Here is a 26,225-nt window from a genome sequence, read left to right on the forward strand (position 1 = left end):
AGGTAAGCCTATTGAAATAGATGTATATCGGCGTGAAATTTATTCCATCACATGATCCATTCGGGGATGAAACGGGGATGAGAAGGGAATAAGGTTCATTAATCTCGATTTGACAGCGAACGTGTGACACCACCTTTACCTGTCCTTGTAATCTGATTATTAGGAATTTGTATTAATTCGTCAATACATAATCTGCTCATCAATTTTGTATTTAAACTGCTTAAGTGTTATTACAAAACGAGGATTAAAAGATAATAAACAAGGTTTAAGATACAGTGCACACCTCGAAAGGAGTCTCGCAGTCGTAGCGCTACTGTCGCAGTTTCTATAATTGGGGATCTTCTTCTTCTTATCGCGTGGGTTGTGAGGTGGAATACTAACCCCATCAACCCTGGTGTCAGGGTTGCTGACATGGCTCCTGTAACGACTACATACTTACACCAGTAAGGAGTAACCGGGACGAACGCCTTCCGAAGCATGGAAAACGGAACGGCACGGAATTGGGGATAAAAACTAGAAACTAAAATGTAGGCAGCAACACAGTTGAATATTCCTAAATTTTGACATTTCTCCATTACTGTCCAGCTAAAATTCGTGATAAAATGCTATACAATGTGGAGTGTATCCCGTCTGAAGGATGAGTTACGAAAAAGAAAAGCTATCAGTTGGAAAAAGGCAGTTTTGATTGAAAATAAGTTTTCCTTTTCTTCTTCCACATCTTTAGGGAATAAACATAACATTTGATTTTGCAGTTAAACGCCGCGCAAAGGGTTACAGTGTAAACATATAACCAAAACAATATTTAATAATATTTATTATTTTTTTTATTTATTTTTTTTAATATGTTTGTTTAAGTACTTAAATAATATAGGCAACTGTCAATATTAAACTTAAGACGGGACTCATTTACATTTTATTCCATTACATTAGACAGGAAATGATCCAAAGTCGACTTTTCCGTCACATGTGAACGAAAATAAAACATCTGTTCTCCTAAAAACTACTTCGGAATCGACAGAGCGTAAATTGTTGTAAAGATTAGCCCTCACTTCGCTTAAGGTGGTTATTCACCGAGAGAATATTCTTTAAATAGTTACCTGATGTATAACAGAGGAACTATGTCTGTGACATTGTGACGGAAACTTTGAGGGATGATTCAGGCCATGATTCTGAGTTGATATCAAGTGGAATTTTGACAACAGGGGACAACTGTTTTCATACAAAATTGTGTCGACACCCCATCTATTATGTTCACAGCTAGCGTCGTTCCGCTTTCACCAGGTCAGCTTATCTAACCTGAAGATTTGACAGGGTTTTTTACAGCAGCAACTGCCTGTCTGAACTGCAAACCCGCGAAGGGAAAAGCAGCCCAATACAGGTTAGGTCACATACCTCCGAAACACATTTCTACGGAATGTGGGGTACCTCACGATGTTTTCTTCCATTTAAGAAGAAAGAAAGAAAGAAACATTTATTACTTAGGACACCACACAATGACATCACATCAAAAGTCAACGCACACATGAAATATTTTCTATATAGGAACATGGAAAACGAACACAGAAACTTATACCTAAATTAAATGTGACGTCATGTCGGCTTACCCATGTGTAGTGAGTGGTGACCCGAATAAATGGTGCTCACTCAGCTTATGCCGCGGCGTGAGCCGCCACACTGCTGGTATTCTGTGAGACTGATAGACTGTGATTTTATGATGTATATTGTGTTCACAGATTGTATTCCTTAAATCTATGGACCCATGATCTCGGTGACCGACTGCCTTTAACCAGCGGCCTTCGAAGTTCACCCGAATTTGTCCTTCCCCGTAAAGTAACCTTATTTACGCCTAATGTAACTTGGAGAAACTTATTTTGGACTCGGCTAAGTGATAATAGTGCCTTTGCCTTGTTAGTTTGAGAGCAGTGAATATCCTCGTTCATACATTATGTCACTTCCTATATCTAATTGATTTTTGAAATTGTTTTTCGAATTCATGTTTGGAACATAAATGTTTATCACGTGCTCAGTGGTGAGGGAACCCACATTCCCGAAAAATGCGTTTTGGACTTATGTGACACAACCTTTTTTGGGCTGGTTTCACCGTCACGGATTGGAAGGTCAAACAGACAATCGCTTTTGCAAAAAATCGGACCTATCAAATCTTAAAGTTAGGTAAGCGGACCCTATGAAAACAGGATAACGCTAGGAAGATGAGGATATTACGTTATGAGGTTATTCTATCGTGTGGGTTGTGGATTACCAATCACAGCAACTCTAGTGCAGGGTTTTAATTGAGCCGTCAAATACCCCTGGCATGGCGCATGTAACGAATACGTACTTATCCAGTCCAGTAGTTAAGCGTTTGACTCACGATCAGGAGGCCCCGGGTTTGAATCCCGGTGAGGACATATCACAAAAATCACTTTGTGATCCCTAGTTTGGTTAGGATATTACAGGCTAATCACCTGATTGTCCAAAAGTAAAATGATACGTGCTTCGGAAGGCACGTTAAGCCGTTGGTCCCGGTTACTACTTACTGATGTAAGTGAGTAATCGTTACATGAGCCATGTCAGGGGCCTTTGGCGGCTCAATAATAACCCTGGCACCAAGGTTGATGAGGCTGGCATTCCAGCTCACAACCCACATGATTTAAAAGATGTACTTATGTTACTGTAACTTCCCAAACTACGGTAAAACTTAAGATAAGGTGGTAAAGGCCAGAATCGTTCTTCACATAATTGTGAATGTGGTTTTTGTACACGTGGCTGTATCGGAAATCGAAAATCTGTTGTTTCGTTTTTACCGCGACTTCGCTCTTTCAGTGCTTATTACTAACTACCAGCTCACTAAGGTCGATTGACTCTTTCAAATAGTAATTATCTTAGATGATGCCCTGAGCAGAGGTTCTCGCCCAACTGGGCAGTTGAGCATCAAGGCGAGATGCTACGTTATGTAGTTCATTAAATACCATAGCATAAGTTACCATCCCCACGACTAAAAACGAAGCATCCCAACAAAGGCAGGCTTTCGATATAATGAATCCAAAGATATCCAATTCCTGTGATATACAGCCTTCAGCTGGCTATTGGAATAAACTCAATATTTACTGTTACTTTCTTAGATATCAGTTTCAGTACAATATAGTTCAACATTTCTTGGACAACACAATATTGGAATTGGATCTTGTAAAAACGGATAAGAACGTTTGTAATACCGAGTTACAGGGTTCTGTATTGCGCAAAGACGGTTCGATTTTATTTTTTATCTCGAAGTCAGAAAGAATCAAACAAAGAGGAATCCGGTTCTTTGAAAGTGTATTTTTTTATATCTTCTGTACACATACTTACATACCCATAGCCTCCGTGGTGTAGCAGTTAGAGCGTCGGGCTCACGATATTGAGCAACAGGTTCGATTCCCGATGGGGACATTGTCAAAATCACTTTGTGAGTCCGTTCTTTCTATGTTTAAAACAATTGCTGTCTGATTGCCCAAAACAAAGAAAGACCCTACCGTTTGAACGGGAAAGTCTTGTGCAGCAGTGAATATTAGAAGAATTATTATGACTTTTCATATATATATATATATTGCTTGGACCTTTGTAATAAACTTGTTTATTTTTTTTATTACGACTTGTCAATTAGTCCCAATAAAATTCGTGGACCGTTTTCTCGGCGTGGGCTATATTTTAAACCTGGTAATATGATTATAATATTACAAGTCACAACGTGCATACAGCGTGCAGCACAGCGTGGGCACCCCTCAAGCTGGAACGATGACCTTCTGAAGGTTGCGGGAAAACGCTGGATGCGGGCAGCAGAGGAACGGTCATTGTGGCGAGCCTTGGGAGAGGCCTTTGTCTAGCAGTGAACAATTTCCGGCTGCTGATGATAATTATTCGTCACATTATCATAATTATTATTAGTAGCAAGCAGTTGGTAGAACGCTTGCCTCTCACTTTGAAATCGCAGGTTCAAATCCAGCACAGGCCTAAACCAATGATTGTCGAATTTGTTTTCGATTTCATATTTTGATCTTAAATGATTATCACGTGCTCAGCGGTGAATGAAAACATCGTGAGGAAACTCACATTCCTGAGAAATGCATTTTCAGAGGTATGTGACCTAACCTGTATTGGGCTGGTTTGCCCTTCGCGGGTTGGAAGGCCAGACAGTCGCTTCTGCAAAAAACCGGATCTATCAAATCTTCAAGTTAGGTAAGCGGACACTGTGAAAAACGGGATAATGTCCTTTTCAGAACTATATATTAGAACTGATTATTTTGTTAATATATCGTATCAATAACGCATATCGTGCGCACTGACCTGTTTTAGCTTTTAGCATCCTTCTTTCTTTTGTCCGGGTTTTGAATACTAACTTCTACCACACTATGTTACAGTACCTTTCATTATTTATCATGATACCTATGATTATCATATATTATACGATTTGTCTTCATTTCATAATAAGGCAGAAATTATTTACTTACGGAACCCTGAAGCAGAAAATACCTAGCTGCGTTACAGTTACGTAAGGCCGTCGACAAGTTTGCCACTCGAACGCCAATCAGAGACAGTGAAGTTCCTTCTTGAGATTTTCCGAACGAAAAACGTTTATAACGTACCGAGCACTGGTATTCAACGCTGATACGCTGAAGCAACACTTTTGTGAAGATAGAGCAGAATTGACAAGAGTGCCTAGGAAATTGTCTACTTCTTGCCAGACATACTTCTTGTCAGGACCTCTATGTCGACTTGAAAAACAAGCATTGCGCTCAAGTGCATCTTTAAAAATCAATTCTTCAGGATGCAACTGTTCAGTGATTTCTCTGGCAGACATTTCTTTTGTTTTTATATTGATCGTATTATTTATGTACTTAAGTACACAGACATTTGGTAACGTAGCAATCACACTGGCAAGGCGAGAGAGATTCGCTGAACCAGAAGTTACCACCTATTTCTCTCAAACGCCTAGGCGTTTTTAGGCGTTTTGTTGGACCTAGGTCCAACTGCGAAATGCAAAACATTATAACTTGTTGAATAGTTCGCATACTTATCGTGATTTACATTGTATTACTTAAAATACATACAGATGATCGTAACGAATACTGAGGGGATAATACAGCCAATGAATCTGAGTTAATATTAAGTGAAAATTCCACTTGACTTGATTAACTCAGAATAATGAGCTGAATCATCCACCTTAATATTCGTTACGATGTCACTTACACCCCGCACAAGTACGTACAGGTGTCAGTGATACCGTAACCAATACTGAGGGGGATGGTTCAGACCATGATTCCCAGTTGATATCAAGTGGAATTTCCTGTCGGAAAATTCATGAAGATTTTAGTGTCTTTTTATTTTTTTTTTCAGTTCCATACTTCTGCATAAAGCCAGTATCGTCTTGATGTCTCTTATAAGTTACATAATAATGTTCCAGCTCAGCGTGTGCAAAATCCCTTCGAGCAATTCCCAAGTTATTTGCCGAACATCTCGACAGTATGTCTCAACCAAACAAACCACAAGTTCGCCAGTAAAGTTCGGAGTGCGTTCAAAAAGTTTATCTTCCTTTTTTGTTACATTCCCGGTTGAGAAAAGTTTTTTTTTTTGTTAACATACTCGTTTTGGGATTAAAATAGACGGACGAAGTTTCGACGAAATTTTCGAAAGCACGATAATTTTGTTTGCATGAAAGAGTCCTAACTGATGTTTTTAAAGTGACATTTTCTTGATTTGTTAACGGCCTCTGTGGCTCAGTGGTTAAGTTGGGTTCACGGTTCGGAGGTCCCGGGTGCAAATCCCGGTGGAGACATCACAAAAAACACTTTGCGATCCCTAGTTTCGTTACGACATTATTTCAAATCAAATCAAATCAAATATACTTTATTGCACAGTACAAAATTTTATCAGTCAGACATATGAATACAGTAAAATTTGGGCGGCCTTATTGCTCTAGATCAATTTCATCCAGGCAACCACTACCATCGGCATTATTACTAGCGGGTATTATTTGCGGGCTGATCACTCGATTGTTTGGAAGTAAGATGATCCGTACTTTGAGGGACGGTAAGTAGTCGGTCGCTACTACTATTTTCATATAATTATATCGTATATCGTTACATGAGCCATGTCAGGGGCCTTTGGCGGCTCAATAGTGACCCTGATACCAGGGTTGATATAATCGGCCATTGACCTCACAACTCACATAAGAGAAGGTCGTTATGATTCAGAACATTTCAGTTTTATGATATAACACAAAAAATAATTTATTTTGCCATAACACGCAATTTTTATAGGAAATAAAGTGTTTAGAGGCGAAAATTCCAACGTAATGTCCACGTTTTATAGCCGGTTAGTGGTCTCGAGTCTCTTTCAGGACTTCTAATTTGTTTTTTTTTTGTTAGTGTGTTCTTGATGTTCATTTCGTTAACGAAAAAAAAATGGACAGATCAAGAGTGCTCTCAACCGGCGGGCATGCGTGAAGTCTATGATGATAGTTGAAGAAGCGAAGATGGAGTGTCAGGATCGTAGTAAGTGTAACTGCGTGGTCTCTGCCTACTCCAAAGGGAAATAGAAAGGAAGAAAGAAACATTTCTTACTCCCGGACACCACAGACACAGACAGACAGGCACATTACATTCAACACAGGACAGAAACCACACGGAAATCAATACACAATAAAAAAGACAAAAAGAACACCAAGTTCAAAAATAATAATATAATAGTATATAATGACAGCCTCCATGGTCTAGTGGTTAGAGCGTTAGGCTCACTATCTGGAGGTCCGGGTTCGATTCCCGATGGGGACATTGTGGAAATCACTTTGTGAGACTGTCCTTTGTTTGGTAAGAACTTTTCAGGCTTGAATCACCTGATTATCCGAAAAAGTAAGATGATTCCGTGCTTCGGAGGGCACGTTAAGCCGTTGGTCCCGGCTATTAGCCGTAAAAACACCTCCACCAACCCGCAGTGGAGCAGCGTGGTGGAGTATGCTCCATACCCCCTCCGGCTGATTGAGGGGAGGCCTGTGCCCAGCAGTGGGACGTATATAGGCAGTTTATGTTTTTATGTTTTATTAGTATATAATATCTTAATAATAGGCATTATATTATGGTAATAATAGGCATGGTATTAATTTCGTATGTTATCATACTTAGTATGTAAAGTTTCATATTTAACTTGAAGCAATTGGAGACTTTGAAATTAGCTGAAGTTAATCGTTTTGGTCACGGCCTCCGTGGTCCAGTGTTTGAGCGTTAGGCTCACGATCCGTCCCGGTCCCGGGTTCGAATCCCGGTGGGGAAATATCACAAAAAAACTTTGTTATCACTAGTTTGGTTAGGACATTATAGGCTAATCATCTCAGATCAGGCTGATTGTCCGAAAGTAAGATGATCCGTGCTTCGGAAGGCACGTTAAACCGTTGGTCCCGGTTACTACTTGCTGATGTAAGTTAGTAGTCATTACATGAGCCATGTCAGGGGCCTTTGGCGGCTCAATAGTAATCTTGACACCAGGGTTGTTGAGGTTTGTAATCCACCTCTCAACCCACACGAGAGAGAAGAATCGTTTTGGTGAAGTCCAGTTACGGATTATGAACATCCGACATAAAAGATTAACAGCGTAAAAAAGAAAACAATTGGCCCAACCAAGCATTAACAGACCACCGAAAATGGGTTAACGAGTATTGTATGAAATTTGCAATAAATTGTTCAAATACAGCCCCTCGTAGCTACAAACAAATAAATATTTTTTTCACTGTCCTGCTTAGAACCACAAACAATACATTACATTCGCGCCTGCCTTTTTTCTCAGAGCGAAAATTTTCGCATTACAACATTTTCGGTCTGAATTCCACTTGTTTTATTTCAGCTTTTGTAATTCAATTCGACTTCATAAAAGGGTATATATTTTTCGTACAAACAATGGCAATGAATAAAATTACTAGTTTAAAATTCAATCATCGCCTCTAACTCTTTTTCTATGTGGGGTGTGAGGTGGATTACCATCCTCATCAACCCTGATGTCAGGGTTATTATTGAGCCGCCATGACCCCTGACATGGCTCATGTAACGACTAGGTACTTACATCAGCAAACAGTAACCGGAACAATTGGCTTAACGTGTTTTCCGACGCACGGATCATATATGTTACTTTCGGGCAATTACTTAAGGTTGAGTTAGCCTGTAATGTATTAAGCAAACAGGGGATTACAAAGTATTTCTTGTGATATGTCCCCACTGGGATTATTGCACTAAAATAAAAAGAAATAATTACAAAAGACTCTTAACTAGGTACATGGCAAATGGCGGCCTTATCGCTTAAAACGATTACTTCTGGTTTGCGAATCTGACGTTCATCCACTGGACGACGAAGGCCGATTAATGTTACCTAAAAACAAATTTTCTTATCGTGTGGGTTGGGAGGTGGAATACCAGCCTCATTAACCCTGGTGTCAGGGTAACTATTGAGCCGCCAAAGGCCCCTGACATGACTCATGTAATGACTACTTACATCTGTAAGTGGTAACCGGGACCGACGGCTTAACGTGCCTAAAAACAAATAAAGAATACATGCTCCAAACAAAAATTCAATTAATGACAACCAAGTGAGTAAAAAACTTCGAACACCCGTTCGAAGTTAGTACAAAACAACATGTTGCGAACAAAAGCACGTATCACGTATCGTCTCACGCACAACTTCGTTTCTCATTTGTTCTGTTATTGTGTGGAAATCTGCTGGCAACATGAAGGGAAGTTGGGGAGATTAGAGGGTACAGGCGGCAGTAATGAGTGGGTTACTTCGAGTGAAATGAAGATTGTGAAGGGAATAAAGGTCAGGGTGAAACTTAACAAGTTATTTAAAAATTTGAAAGATAATATACGACGGAAGCGGTATATAAGGCGAAGGATGTTGGTAGGACTGGCAGAGGGAGACTTAAAGGGCCGACATTGAGAGCTACCAAATTGGAGATGTTCTTAGAGAATGTTTAGTACAATCTGCTCTGAACCGACGTGCACGCATGAAACAACTGATGAATGTGGAGGAAGCAAGAGAAGTGTGTCAGGATCGGAGCATATGGAATTCCATAGGCGTGTATAGACAGACAGTATAGAAAAATAAAGGTGATCCTTAATAACGCTACAAGTAAAGCGATGAGAGTTAATTTTGATATGAAGTCCTAAGATACTGAAACGTGTGGTGATCGGTGAAAAGCAAACAACCGATCGTCCATAATATGGGTCGTGGTCGTAACTGCTGAGTTGACGACTGGCGTAAATTGTTTTACGATCGAAGTCTTTGAAACTAGATCATGACGTTTATTCACAAATAAAAAAAAATAACGAGATAATTAAATCGAAAAAGTCTAATTTGGAGAAAATTGCGGGAAAGAAAGCTGTGGGTTCAAGTACTTTTCGATTTCTTTTTCTCTTCCTGAGTGTGCCTGATCACGGGTGAGCTGTTAAACAAAACATATTCTTGAGTATAAGTTTCAGAAGAAACCACATAATATTGAAACTAAAACTCAACATCAGACATATCTGTTTCCACATGAAATCCCACAAGCAAAATGTCAACGCCAAAATACGGGATACGCCGTACTGTTGCCTTCTCCAAAGATTATAACTCCACAACGGATGAATAAACGGCTGTAACAACAACAGTTGGGGAGGACGAAAATGGTAGGAATCGCGTTATAGTTGGGTTGAATTTCGCCCCTTTGTACGTACACAATGAATGTATTGTGTACGACGACAGTAACTAATTTCAAACGTTGCTTTGTACACGCTCGACGCTTGACGAAACAAAACTTATGAAAAGGAAAAATAATGCGGCTCTTGCTATAATTTCGTTGTAGGCTTTATCTTTTATGATGAGTGTTTGTTTAGGAACATTTTTTGTTATGTTTCGTACTTGGCTAGACATAGTTGTAAATCAATTCATTGTGTCGCGAGTATGTCGATAAACTCGTTTAACTCGATTAAAATATCACTTATCATCATCATTCTTAACTAAATCAGAGTATTAAAACGCCTTGCTATTTGACATTTATTGAAAAAGCGCACTTTTTGACTGCATTAATGTCTTTTATATGAATATGCTACGAGATTAATAAGCTCGGGATTTATCTAGAAGGTATATTCTTTGAAAAAATATGCGTGTTTATCTAATCTACTAGGGAATATATTCGAATGGAATAATTTCCTTCTCCGAGTTAATATTTTCTGCTATGGAAATTATTTTTGTATTATGAAATTGATTTTCGATGTTATTAAGTTCTATGTTTTGTCTGAAAATGACCTTCGTGAAATTGTAATATCTTATATTACTTTGTATCTTAGAAGCTATTTCTTGATAAGTCAAATCTAAGGTCATTAAATATTGCTGCGTTATAATGAATTACGGATATCATTCTAGACATACTAAATCCTCATAATATACAAGCTAGTTTGAATGTAGTAAAAAAAATGTGGTCTCAATTAATTTTCCCCCGGATCGAAATTCACAGAAATTGATATTTTATTGAAAAAGATTACACCAGACATATTTTTTATTTTTCAAAAAGTCGCGCAAGTTTTACTAAAAATTAACAATCTTAAAATCGAAAGCATTATAATTATGTAATAAGATTATTTTTAATATTAATTAGGTTTTAGATGTCTTGCTTTCATTAAAAATTATGTATCGTTCATTACACACACATTTAAGCAATGTAGTTACAAAAATCTGTAGTCATTTTAACTTTTTTGTTGTCAAAACCGTACTTCAGAAAATCTTTTTCTAAAAATCTATCTTTTCTTCGCAATGGCAATCTACCTCTTTAAATCAAAGTAAATAATATAAACTCGTTACCAAAGATGATCTTACGTCTAACCTAAGCACAGCGTCTGCATATACATTATAGTATATGGGTCCCAGTATAGTGCCTTGCGAGACCCTTAGCTTCGTCTTAATATGCATAAGATGCCTCTCTGGATTGCTCCTTATCTCGGTTAGCAGTCACAATAATCTGCAAATATGCATATGGTAGTTCCACTGCAACTTGCATAAGTAATTTCCACTGAGGTTTGGTTTCAATGGCTACCTGTTATGTTATCTTGACTGCTAGGTCCTATAAGGAAGTTTGTATTAGCTATGTACGATAATTAAACGTTAAAATTGATTAGGTTAAAACATAAAACACGTAAAGTTGCTTGTATTTTGGTGTTATAAAATCCGACAAGGTGAAGGTTTTGGCGGGAAGAAGAGAGGAATGGCGGTTACTCCACCGACAAGAGCGCAGCTCTTAAATAGAAAGAGAGAGAGAAAATCCGACAGAGGGTTCGTGTCCTTTTTAACATGATTGGCAATTGTCATCAGCGATATGGGCGATGGACTGATCCCTTATCACCACAAGGTTCATCATATCCATCTCAGGACTTTGTATCAACAGTGGCTGCAAGTTGTCTCTGATTACTTGTGGCTCTGACTCATCATCTCAGGCCTTTACATCTTTAACAGATGATTCAAACAGCGTTTCTGTGGCAGCTTTTAAAATGGCTGTAAAGTCCGATGCGAGAGCGACAATAGCGGCCGCACGAGTGGCATTGTAGTTGAGGGTTATTAGATGGTACAGGTGGTAAATCGGCCCTTTCATTTCTGTGTCGCCTCTCGCGCTTGTCTGCTAGAATCTGGAACCAGGTTGGCTGGCTCTGACTACCTCATTAGATATTACGGCCGTGAGTTTATGTATGTATCTATGTAGTAATAAAGTGAGGACTGTACCCTGATGAGTTGGCACGTAAAGCAGTCGGTCGCTTGTACCATGTGAAGGGCCTTTGGTGCTTCAATAATGCTGACACCAGGGTTGATGAGATCGCTCATTGATCTCACAACCCACATGAAAAAGATTATATCAGAAGTGGCTGCGGTTCACGCCCGTAACCGTAAACAAGTGTAGATACTAACATTCAAATGAAGCTCCACAATCCAGCGTATTGAAAACTAAAACACTATGAAAGTCGAATTAAAAACAAAATAGTTTAATACAAAATCCAGCTCATTCGTTTCCACTTCGCGGATGCCTCAGAGCGTAGAAACGCAAACTTCTGTTCTGAACGGGAATCCACTTCAAAAACTTTTGTTTGCATGAATATTGTGGAGCCTCGTTTAAACGTTTCCCCTTTTCGTTTTTGACACCTTGTCTTTGCAATTACAGCCCGATTGATGATGTGATTCGGTTTTAAAGCACGAAGTCACATATTCATGACGATACGTGTGATATATCTAATGCTCGATGTGGAAAATACCACTTGATATAATCTCAGAATAGTGACCTAAATCAGCCCCTTCAGTATTTGTTACGATGTCACTTACACCGTAACAAATACTGAGGGAGATGATTCAGACCACGATTTTGAGTTAATATCAAAAGGAATATCCTTTCGGAAAATTTATGAAGATTTTAGTGTTTTTTTTTAATTTTGCGAGTTTTTTGCGACGGGAAATTATACTTGATAACTACTGAGAATCATGGTATATAATAATCCCTAAAAGTTTTCATTACGATGTCACTAACACCATGTATACCTGTATATCTTTTCCTTGATCGCAACATACAGGGTGTTAGTGACATCGTAACGAAAACTTTGAGGGATGATTCAGGCCATAATTCTGAGTTGATATCAAGTGGAATTTTCCGTCGCAAAAGTATGGAACGGAAAATAATTTAAATAAGCTCGAAAATTTTCATGACTTCTCCGACAGGAAATTCCACTTGATATCGACTCAGAATCATGGTCTGAATCATCCCCTTCAGTATTCGTTACAGTGTCACTAACACCCATACCTACTTGTATGGCTACTGTATGTACTTGTATGGGGTGTAAGTGACATCGTAACGAATACTGAGAGGGATGATTCAGCTGATTATTCTGAGTTAATATCAAGTGGAATTTTCCATCGCAAAAGTATAGAATTGAAAATAATTTAAAAAAATAACATGAATTTTGCGACGGAAAATTCCACTTGATATTAACTCAGAATCATGGTCTGAATCATCCCTCTGAGTATTCGTTATGATGTCACTAACACCCTGTATTTTACAAGGGGATATACTACAGGACACACCAAACTAGCGTCTTTCGAGCGTCGTCGAAGTTCCAGCGTCTGCGCGACGTCGACGCCGCGGCGACGCGACGCCAGCGCCGCGCTCGCTAAGCATTCGGCAGCCATGGCGCCAGCACTGGTGTCGCGTAGACGTCGCGCAGACGCTGGCACGACGACGACGCTCGAAAGACGCTAATGTGGGGTGTCTCTAAGAAGTCAAACATTGACATTGTTCAATAATATTTATATGTATTTTTCTCTCTCCGATTTTAGTACCTTATGTTTTATGTTTAGCTCTATCTGTCTCAAGTAAGTAGACAATAATTCTCAATAAACGTTTCCTAAGGCACTAACTTTTCCTTAACAAGCGAACATATCCGATCATGCATACATAAAATGTTCAAAGCACCTATCAACAATACCGAGCTATGTTCTTGAAAAATAGCGGATAGCGGAACGTTGGAAGTTGAAACGCTTGACTCTCATTGTGAGGTCGCGGGTTCAAAACCCAGCATGGGCCTAAACTAACATAACTTAAGTTCCCGACTATATCCCAATTAGGGTAGTCAGAGGTACATCTCAAGTAGAACTATGAACCCACACTTCACCGAGCTTTCTGTTAGAACAACATTAGGCCTGAAGTAATGATTTTCGAATTCATGTTCGGAACGTAAATGATTGTCACGTGCTTAGCTGGTGAAAGAAAACATCGTGAGAAAACCTACATTCTCGAGAAATGCGTTTCGGAGATATATGACCTCACTTGTGTTGGCTTGTGTTGGTATATAAAGCGAAAGTTGATGGTAGGGCTGGCAGAGGAAGACCGAGAAGGACTTATGATGACCAAATTGGAGATGTCCTTAGAAAAGGTTCAATACGATCTACTCTGAACCGGCGTGCGTGTATGAAGCGATTGATGAATGTGGAGGAAGCAAGAGAAGTGTGTCAGGATCGAAGCAAATGGAATTCTATAGTCTCTGCTTACCCCGGTGGGAAATAGGCGTGAGTTTATGTATGTATGTATGTTGTGTTGGCCTGGGTCTCCCTTCGCAGGTTGGAAGGTCAAATAGGCAGTCGCTTCTATAAAAACCAGACCTATCAAATCTTCAGGTTAGGTAAGTGGACCTTGTTTTGGCGGTGAGGGTGTGCTGCCGCCAAAGGATGCTTTTTGTGGTACGGAACTGAGCATAGTACCCCGCTAGCCACAAGTTGGTAGTGTGACTAGGAATCGACGATCCAACGGTGTTATGTTGGAAGTTGTATGTCTTGCTGTGTAAACTTCAATATCGCGTTTTACGACTGCTTGAAGACTGCATTATTGAATGTGGCGCCATCTGTTGCATGTGGGCGGAACTAGGTGGTCAACTAGTTGGGCCCGCCACACTTGTGAAAAACGGGATAACGCTAGAGAGATGCAATCGTAGTTATCGCCACTTCTGTGAACGCGTACGCAGCGTTAGGCATTTCAGCAAATAACCAACTTTATCTGAAAGCAATAATTCTTGAACGATGTCGCCGCATAGATTCGTCGTGAGAGTGTGCATTTTTCTTTATTGGCCGTAAAAGTATACAAATGTCGTTATCATTCACATAAAATGGGGTATTTTTAAATCTTTCTTTTAGTGCAGTGGGTTTTTATCGATAGCATGTTATTTCTAGATCCGTGGGCTAGTTGGAAGAACGCTTGAATTTCACTTTGAGATTCGAGAGCCAGCACAGGCCTAGACCGATGATTTTAGAATTTGTTTTCGATGAATCATTATGTAACTGTCACGAACACAGCCGGAAAGAAAAACATCCTGAGGAAAACTCACATTCCCGAGAAACGCGGAGGTGTGTGACCTCTATTGCGCTCGATTTCCCTTCGTAGGTTAAAAGGTCAGACAGGCAGTCGCTTCTGTAAAAAACCGGACCTGTCACATCTTCAGGTTCAGTTTAGGTAAGCGGACTTTGTGGGAAACGGGATGATGTCCTTTCCAGAACTATTATTTATATTAGAGCAATGGACTGAACTGATTATTTTGTCAATATATTATCGTGTCAATAACGCACATCGCGCGCACTGACCTGTTACACACTTGGTTTTAACTTTGAGCATCCTTCTTTCTTTTGTCCGGGTATTGAATACTAACTACTACCACACTATGTTACAGTACCTTTCATTTTCTATTTTTTGTCATGGTACCTGCGTTTTTTCCAATAATGGGTGAGAGTTGAAAATCAGTGTCGCCCTCTGGGCAAATAATCGCTGAAACCTGGCCTTTTTTCGGTGGTCTCCGTCACTCATATACATTGTACATAATGTACACGATTGTATATGGGTGCCGCAGTCCACCGAAAAACTGCCAGGGTTCAGCGATTATTTGCCCAGAGGGCAACAAAATATAAATATAGGTATTTTGTGGTTTTTATTTTATTTTTAGGGTAAGTAATTAATGTTGTGCAAGTTTTATAGGTATGTGTTGTGGTTTGTCCGAAATAAACTCATTTTTTATTCTTATTATATTTTTTTAGTATAAGTTCTAATATCAATGACCAATCTCATCAACTACAAACTTACTTAAGTAAATAATTGGCGGGACCGACTACTTAAACCACGGATAGTCTCACAAAGTGTTTTTTGTTAAACATGTGGGGCATCCCCACCGAGAATCCAACCTAGGACCCCGGATAGTGAGATACTTGCCGATACGGTTACCCTTTCATCTTTGGAATATCAAGAGTGACTGTAGTTTGTCTCATTTATATTTTATCTCTGCCTACCCTGAAAGAAATACAGACTTAACTTCATATATTATCTATCAGTTTGTAATGTTCTTTTCTCTATTCCAAATTTAAATCGCATATTCTACACATTCCCTACATTTACTGCCCCCACTTCTCAACGACAATGAAACAGCACTAACTTATCTTCTAGAACATTCTAGATAGTTCTGGAAGTTTCCAGAACACGTTGTAAAGCATACAATAAAGAATGGCTGCCATCAACCACACCTTTGCATGCTAGTCCTTTCATGCATAACCTAATTTATAAAGGTGCAAGCTCTACACAGTATTAATAAATCTTAGCTTCCATTTGGGTACCTTCAGATAGTGTACTTTCTATTATATTTATGTAATTTTCCAGCGTAAAAATATAGAATTGTAAATAATGGAAAAAATAAACATAAATTTTGCGACGGAAAATTCTATTTAATATTAACTCAGAATTATGGTCTGAATCATTCTTAGAATTCGTTACGATGTCACTAACCCCCTGTAAAAACCGGATTTTTATTTTATATTTCTTGACAAAATTCTTGTTAAATTCTAATTTGAAACTTTCGTCAATATAACCAACACACTACCAAAGTTGAGAGGATTACGCAAAACGACCAACTTTACTCTTTCCGTCAAAATATACACATATAACAAAACTTTGCGTGGTGATGTTGCTGAAGTTATCCGCGTATAACTTGCGAACTTTTATTGCACCTAAATGTGTGTATACACTGGCGACAAAACTGTATTGCGTTATTAAATAACCCGTGATAGCCCAGTTGGAAGAACGCTTGACTATCACCGATGAAGTCGCAGGTTCGAAACCTAGCACGAGTCTTTAATTTTCGAATTCATGCTTGGATCATACCTAAATCATCGTCACGTGCTTAACGGTGAAGAAAAACATCGTGAGGAAATAAATGCGTTTCGCAGGTACTAACCTCTGCGGGTTGGAATATCAGATAGACTGTCGCATCTGTAAAAAGCCTGGACCTGGACCTGTCAAATTTCCAGGTTAGGTAAGCGGACTTTGTGAAAACGTGATTACACTAGGGAGATGTATATAAAACAAGACACATACCTACTTATTCGCATATTGGGTTGTCGCTTACGAGAGAGATGATTCAGCTCATTAATATCAAGTGGAATTTTCCATTGCAAAAGTAAAGAATTGAAAATAATTTAGAAAACTAAAAAAAAACATCAATTTTGCGATAGAAAAACTTACGTTTAGTTTTGTTTTAATTGTTTTCAATTCTACTTTTACGATGGAAAATTCTACTTGATATTAACTCAGAATCATGGTCTGAATCGGTACGATGTCACTACCACCCTATATAGTTCGTCCACGATGCGCTGAAAAACTCTACGATATTCGTTATCGTTTGTGTGTACACGCCTTTAGCCTAGCTATATCGTGAATGTGAAAAATGAATTTGCTTACAAAGTTCATGTACAATAAGAACGCTGTCGTTAGGACTTTATGTTTAGCACTTTACACTTTATTGCAGGTCGAAAATAAAGGTGAAAGAATGATGATATTGTGAGGTATAAAGTGTGGAATTGGTGGTCTTTTATGCTGCGGTTGTAGCATCTAATAATAATAAATAAAATAATCATCATTCTCCTGCCTGCACCTGCTACTATGCTCATTGTATCTTTGTTATTAACATTGGTCGAGCCGGCGCCATAGTCCCTCACAACTCCAGAATCCCGGTCCACTAACTCCCAATCCAATAGCCCAATATAACCTAACCCCTATGGATGGACCCCTAACCCATATGGATTTCATACTAACCCCTATGGATGTGTTAATGTCTGAAAAAAATATATTTGAATTTGAATATTTTCCCGTAATCTGCAATAGTCCTACACGAACCGGGAATTGTCTTTGGGTGCACTCCCATAGTGCATGGAGAGATAATCGCCGGTTGGTGTACAACCTCCGGATTAAAATGTTTTAAAGAACCTCTACGTGTTGAACTCGGTCCCACGCACACCGGAACTCCATAGTCCCGAGATATGGAAAAAAACATTACAAATAATAATATTAATAAATCTTTATTGCATAAACTTACAACAAGAAATTGGCAATAGGTAGACATATACCTTTATGTTTTCCAACTAAATATTAATGTGTGTATATTTTAATGTTGTAAATGTATATATGTGTGTCGAAGGTTTTACCTGAATAAAAAAATATTATTATTATTTACATAAGAAAAACATGTGCAATCAATAAAATACAGAGAGCAATAACGGTTAATTAACCAGGGGTTACCAAACTAGGTTAAGCCTGTGTCTTGGGGAACCAATTAGAAACTGATTAACAATTTCGGACTTTTTTCCTTTACTTGTGATATACGACCTTCCTTCTTGTTTTTATGATTCTAGGTAATGGGAAGTATCCTATAGGTTTTTGTTCCCCTACGAAATGTATGAAAATTAGATAATAAATATAATATTTTACCGTTTGCGCGGGGTCCGTTTACCTAACAGTTTTTATGAAGCGACTGCCTGTTTGACCTCCTAAACAAAATGTGTACAATAAAGAATGAAAATAAACTATAAATTCCTAACTACTACATTCTTAATTAAGAATCACTCTCTTTGATAACTAATTGTTATGAGTAGGAAAACTTTTCGATTAATTTAAGTGCACAGAAGTGTTCCGGCCAAGTTCTTAATATTCCTTACAGCTACCTCCGATATTGAACTCAATGTAGCAATATCTATTCGATGTCGTAAAACTGTCAACGACCCAGGTGCGAATTTATCTATCGCTAAAGGTTTAAAAGGAGACATTTCAAGTGATATCTCCTTACAAACTTGCTCAACTTTTATATCCTATTCGTGCCGCGACATTGTCGCAGGATCACGGAATGAATTGAGATTTAATGTTTACAACGAAGTTTGCACGCGATAGAGAATTTTATAGGCTTATTTATCGTTACAAAATTACGTGTTCATACCCCTTTTTAAGGAAGAGGATCCTCTTGCGGAAGGCAAGAGGGAAACCACTGCCCTATTTGTCCCTAAAAAGTAGCATGGAGAATGATACACCGACAAGAGCGTGATGTGACCTCTCTTTACTTAGCATTACCTTTCCACCATCGAACTACGCGACGCGGAGATGGATTTCATTCATTATGTGGTCGAAATTCGAACCGCTAGAATTCCTCCTTCATTATGTGAACTGCTAAAGGATGGAATTCTCGATGATCAATTAATAATTCTTTATTGCACAAAAACATAAACACAGGACAATGGCATGTACAGACGAATAAAATGAGCACAATAAGCGGCCTTAGGGTGAAAGAAGTATATGCTTTGGAGCACGGGATGGTGCAATACAACAAAATGAAAAAATAAAATAAAATAAAAATGTAAAGTAATAAGAAAAATAAATATAATATAGTCCTACCAACATAAATAAAATATAACTTGATTGCTTCAAAAGGGGAGCGGCCGGTTCAAACCCCGGAACGGACTTGCACCAATGATTTATTAATTTCTGGACTATTATAGATGGAGATACGGCTCACCTATCGCCTTGGTCTAATAGAAAACCCTTGAGAAGATAACTTTTTTATTTATTTATTTATTAGGCACATCAACAGTACAAACACGCAACAATTAATAAAACTTTCTTAAGGCTAGTACTAGTGTTTGCACCAATTACAGACGTGCACAACTTATGTAATTAACATGTATGTAGAATTTGTTTAAAAAAAATCAACGGAATAACAAACTTAGTTCATCTTGAGATGGATATACCTTTGATTTCCCCAAGTAGGATATAGGCGTGAACTTAAATTCATCATCATCATCATCAGCCCATTAACGTCCCTTCCGGGGGCACGGACCTTTCCTATGGATGGATAGGGAGATCGGGCCTTAAACCATCACGCGGGCCCAGTGCTGATTGATAGTTATTAACGACTGCTAATGCAGCAGAACTTAAGTTATGTGTGTGTAATGTTGTTACAACCAGTCTGTAATACAAAGTGTTTCGTTTAAAAAGGAAATGAAAGGATGGTAAATGGTAGCATCTAAATGCAAACATCGTACGGAACATCGTTAAAAACAAGATTTACTAAACAACGTAAATCAATGGTGCATTAACGACCTCCACTTCTGTAAACAGGACTTTACTAACAATGTTATATTGTACAACTTACATAACATAACATAACAAATACTCTTGTGGCGAAAACGCTCACGATTTATTTACATAAGATATTTATACATACATACATACATACATAAACTCACGCCCGCAATCCCAAACGGGGTGGGCAGAGCCACAAGCAATCAAAGACAACTTGCAGCCACTGTTGATACGAAGTCCTAAGATGGATATGATGAACCTTATGGTGATAAGGGATCAGCCTATCGCCCATAACATTAGTCCATCATGTTAGAAGACGCAATCCCTCTGTCGGTTTTTACGACATGCCCGGGAAGACAAGCAGTGTTCGCGTTCGCGTGTTCTATGTTTTTTATTTGCTCCCAGAACAGCATAGAAGCGTAAGATATTTATCTATTGTAATAATTTGAATATTATTAAGTTCTTTTTAATATGCATGACGTAACAATATTATTATTCAGTTCATTTCCGAACGTTCATTTTAAAACGACAGTTTCTGAACGTGTTTTGTTTGACATATATATAGAGCAACTTTTGAACGCGCACGCAACATGTCGAAACTTGTCTGTTTGTCCATAACTTTTGTTTTTATCTAACAATTTAAAGAAAATATAACTACTTCACACCAAGCCGTTTGCTGTTTAAATCTGAGCCAGAATCATCACTCAATACCTTTGAGAACACTATCCGGAACATCAGGACTGCGATTCCCAATACACGAAACTCTATTGCACAAACAGGAAAAAACAAAATACGGAACAAAATAGAAATAGAATGTGTACAATAGGCGGCCTTATTGCTAAGTAGCAATCTCTTCCAGGCAACCTATAGGTATAGGAGATATTTAATCTTACGTATTTTTGCATTAGGTTTAGAGGTGAAATTGACACTGTAATTTAAGTTGACACTGCTCATGTTTCTGAGTTAATATCAAGTGGAATATTTCGTCGCAAAATTCATCATTTTTGTTTTTTTTAAATATTTTCTGTTACATACTTTTGCGATGGTAAATTCCACGTTTTAGGCAGAAATCTAAACACTTCTTTACATTGACCAATAACCCGACAGAATTCATTCATTTCATTAATTTTTTTTTCATTTTGTAATTTGTTTTGTATGTCGTGTGCAATAAAGAATATTTGATTTGATTTCATTCAAACGTAACTTAATATAAAATTAGATGTTGTGTACTGAAATTTTCATTTTATGTATGTTGTTGTACAATTTGGGAGCTTTTATAAAAAAAATATTTTTTTTTTTGTTACAGATAAACACAAATTAAGCTGTATAATTACCGACAATGACATAAAGGTAAGCTTTTACATTTCTCTTTAGTCTAGACTAAAAAAAAAATATATTTAGCAAGACTTTGATGACGTGATGTTATTGTCTTGTCTTTGTGTGTGGCGTCCTTTTATAATAAACAATTTCTATTCTATTCTATTCTATTCTATTCTATTCTATTCTATTCTATTCTATTCTATTCTATTCTATTCCATTCCATTCCATTCCATTCCATTCCATTCCATTCCATTCCATTCCATTCCATTCCATTCCATTCCATTCCATTCCATTCCATTCCATTCCATTCCATTCCATTCCATTCCATTCCATTCCATTCCATTCCATTCCATTCCATTCCATTCCATTCCATTCCATTCCATTCCATTCCATTCCATTCCATTCCATTCCATTCCATTCCATTCCATTCCATTCCATTCCATTCTATTCCATTCTATTCCATTCTATTCTATTCTATTCTATTCTATTCTATTCTATTCTATTCTATTCTATTCTATTCTATTCTATTCTATTCTATTATACTTTGCTTATTGTTTACAACACACAGTGACTATACATGGTGTTAGTGATATCGAAACGAAAACTTTGATAGGTGATTCAGACCATGACTCTGAGTTCATATCAAGTGTAATTTTCTTCCGCAAAAGTATGGAACTGAAAATAATAAAAAAAATCATGAATTTTCCGGGAAGACATTCCTCTTGTTATTAACTCAGAATCATGGTCTGAATCATCCCCTTCAGCATTCGTTACGGTGTCACTTACACTCATACGCACTTGTATGACTATCATATACGTACTTGTACGGGGTGTAAGTGACATCGTAACGAATAATGAGGGGGTGATTCAGCTCATTATTCTGAGTTAATATCAATTGGAATTTTCCATCGCAAAGTATAGCATTGTAAAAATTAAAAAAAAACAACTTTGCGATGGAAAATTCCACTTGATATTAACTCAGAATCATGTCCCCAGCAAAAATAAAAAGCCTGCGAAAATTGTTATGAATTTTCTGAGAGGAAATTCCACTTGTTATCAACTCTGAATCATGGTCTGAATCATCCCCCTCAGTATTCGTTACTTAATATTCGTCACGTATTAATACGTGACCAAATTGCATCAGAAATTTTATCATTATCACGAAATTACGTGTTAATTATTACTCTTTAATAAAATTCTGCTCATTTCAATTCCATATCGTTTCCTATTAAAATTATGATCTAATAATTACCTGAAATAAATTATGTTCCCAAATAAATTTGAGCTAACAGATTGGTTGGTAGGTAATGACAATATTATAATTATGTAGGTAAGGGTAGGTACAGTTCGTGGTGATAATTTCGGAATGGCAGACTCGTTTCACATAACATAGCATAACATAGCATAGGATCCCAGAAGGGGGTAGGCAGAAATGTATTAGTATAATACAACCACTTCTTGCCAGCTATGTTTAAGTCCCATGTAATAGAGGGCGAGCCTATTGCCATTAACCGGACACAAATCCTGGAAATCTGTGTACATTAGAACAAATACTGCATGAGCCATGTCAGGGGCCTTTGAGGGCTCAATATACCCTGACACTAGGCTGAATGCGGTTGGTACTCCACCTCACAATCCACACGATAGAAGGAGAATACAGTATTACTTTAGTAACACTATACAAATACAATATTACACTAAATACACACACACTAAATACACTAAAATAAAATGTAATAATTACAAAAAGACTCTTAACTAAAATAATAATAATAATAATAAGTAATAAAAAAATAATAAATAATTATTATTATAATACTTACAGAAACCTCTGTTTGTATAAAAGTCACCTTATGTCTTATTGGTCGCGCAGCTAAAGAAATGCCACGTGTCAATTATGTACATTTTGGTTCCACCACCATAGTGTCTAGACCCCAGACCCTAAAATCCTGAAATTTAACGCGAAATGCCTATGCTCATTTCTTCCTACTTTGCATTTTATTATTGTAAGATAGAAAAGAATAGACTGATACATCACTAGGCTAATGAACGTCACAACACTAGCTTACGTACTTTGACAGATCTAATTCTTACCGCGCATTGAGACGATTGTAAAATATATTAAAATATCATCACATCATCACCAGCCCATTAACGTCTCCACTGCTGGGGCACGGGCCTTCCCTATGAATGGATAGGGAGATTGGGCCCCAAACCACCACGCGGGCCCAGTGCGGATTGATGGTTATTAACGACTGCTAATGCAGCCGGGACCAACGGCTTAACGTGCCTTCCGAAGCACGGAGGAGGTCGAGATGAAAACTTTCCCTTGTGGTCACCCATCCTATGACCGGCCATTGCGAAAGTTGCTTAACCTCTACAATCGCAGACCGAACGCGTTAACCGCTGCGCCACCGAGCTCTTCATATTAAAATATAAGCACTAATTATACTGAACTGGTACATACATACATACATAAACTCACGCCCGTAATTACTAATGGGGTGGGCAGAGCCACAAGTAATCAAAGACAACTTGCAGCCACTGTTGATACGATGTCGTAAGCTGGATATGATGTACTTTATGGTGATAAGGGATCAGCCTATCGCCCATAACATCAGTCCATCATGTTAGATGACACAATCCCTTTGTCGGTTTTTACGACATGCCCGGGAAGACAAGCAGCTGAACGTTTTCTATGTTTTTTATTTGCTCCCAGAACAGCATAGAAGCACTGAACTGGTCGTTCTGTTTAATATTATACCTATACGAATTAATGTATGTACAACCTCGTTACTTCACCCCTAATTACACAACGACTACTAAAGGTACTCCCCAGTCTATAAACGCCATTAAGAGCAATACATTAATTTAAACGTATTCATTTTACCACAATAATGTAATGTTAACAGTTCGTCGGAACAATAAACTCGAAACCTATTCAATGTGCAGTTTCATATGTTCAGAATTCATGCAAGTTCATGTATTTTATTTCATATTACTGTAAATACTGTAGTGTACACTGTAATGTGGAGAGCCGTGGTAGCCTAGTTGGTAGAACGCTTGCCTCTCATTTTGAGGTCGCAGGTTCGAATCCAGCACGGGCCTAAACCAATGATTGTCGAATTTGTAGAAAAACATCGTGAGGAAACCCACATTCTATTCATAATTCATAATTATTTATTCGCAATAAAAATGGTATTACAGTTTGCAGATGGTCAGCATTTAACATTTGGTCTTTGTCTGTTTGTTTGTTTTGTCATTTTGTTTATGGTTGGTTTTGGTCATTTGGCTTTTTTTTTTAATCTTTATTTAAGAGCTTAGTCACAAACAGAAACTATGTCGCTCTATAAGGCAACAAAAATGAGTACTAAAAACAAATTATTTATCTTAAGTTTACGCCTATATTGACCAATTTATAAAGTGCTTTGGCCTTTTTCGATAATGGGTTTGCCAAAGCAATGTTACATCCTCCAACATATCTTAAATCATCAAAAGTATTGTACAAATTGAACCTCGCGGACTCATTTCGAGCACACTCCATCAAAATATGGTATACATCTTCTACCACGCCACATTCCAAACAGTTTGGCGAATCAACTTTTCGCATTAAATGAGCAAACTTATTTAATGGAATGTGCCCAGAACGAATCCTCAATGCCAAAACTAAATCTTTCCTCTTTAAACAGTTATTAATCCACGGGTGACTTAAAGGTTCCGGTTGTATGGTCCTATACCATATACCTATTTGGTTTATTTTTCATTGCTTCGCGGACGTCGAGAAGTCAACAATTGAACTGTGTCGTTGTACTCAGAACCCAGGCTTCTGGATAGCTTGCCTACCTCTAGGTGACTATCACAGGACCTATCTAGAAACTAAAAGTACTGCTTCCGACTGTGACGCTTGTACTATATGTGACGTCATGGCAGGGACTGTGCCTTAGTAATCATTGTGCCTTGCTTCTATGTAAGTGTTTGCGTAATAAACGTATTTCATAGTGACGTAGTCGTTTTCGTACACCCGTATTACGCGGCTAGACAAACCTCTCCAACCGCCCCATTCACAATTGGCTTCCAACGTAGGGCTCCCTTCACGATACATTTTTTTTTATAAATACATTTTGTTTCCTAGCACTGCTGTATTCACGCTCTTGTGAGTAGCAGTATAATTTCGATCGGTTGTTAGCAGCGCAGGTGTAAATGCACTGACGGGGAAGCATTCGCTAGTAATTGCCACATATAGGCCGTTACAGGAGAAATTAGTTGGATTACATTTTGGTACTTACTAGGACTTAAAATAAAATAATAAATAATAAAAATATTTATTTCCTTCACAACATAACATGATACAAAGTGTACATATACATCTTAGACAATAGGGTTAAACATAACGGGTGATCATGTGTAAAGACTGGAACCTAGACTAGGATACTTAGATTTGTTAGTAACGGACTCCGTGGTCCAGTGGTTCAGAGTTGGGCTCACGATCCGGAGGTCTTGGGTCTGAATCCCGGTGGGGACATAATTATCAGAAAAATCACTTTGTGATCCCTAGTTTGGTTAGGACATTACGTACAGGTTGATCGCCTGATTGGCCGAAAGTAAAACGATCCGTGCTTCGGAAGGCACGTTAAGTGCGTATTCGTTACATGAGTCATGTCAGGGGCCTTTGGCGGCTCAATAGTAACCCTGACACCAGGGTTGATGAGGTTGAATCCTCCTTTTGATGAGGACGGTAATTCAAGTCGTTATTAACATTACATGTAATCGATTTGGTAGGTTGTATTTGCGGTACCTTTTGTAAAAACTTGTCAAATTCCTTCATGTTAGGTAAGCGGATGTTCAGAATGAAAATAGGATAAACGCTACGATGCTTTTTATGTATTACAGCCTAATTACCCACGCAAAAAATATTTAAATTCAATACAAAGGTCAACGTATGAAA

General features: G+C 38.1%; 1 protein-coding gene across 4 annotated transcripts in view; it reads left to right on the top strand.

The window, feature by feature from the left end:
• The window catches only part of LOC126376243 (TWiK family of potassium channels protein 9-like), a 406,126-nt gene that overhangs the window by 365,562 nt on the left and 14,339 nt on the right, over positions 1 to 26,225 (top strand). For all 4 annotated transcript variants that reach the window (XM_050023535.1, XM_050023534.1, XM_050023533.1 and 1 more), the window contains one exon: positions 21,267 to 21,310. The gene's annotated coding sequence lies outside the window, so the exon portion shown is untranslated. The remainder of the gene's footprint in view (positions 1 to 21,266; positions 21,311 to 26,225) is intronic.

This window comes from Pectinophora gossypiella, chromosome 20, assembly GCF_024362695.1.
Source record: "Pectinophora gossypiella chromosome 20, ilPecGoss1.1, whole genome shotgun sequence".
Lineage (NCBI taxonomy): Eukaryota > Metazoa > Arthropoda > Insecta > Lepidoptera > Gelechiidae > Pectinophora > Pectinophora gossypiella.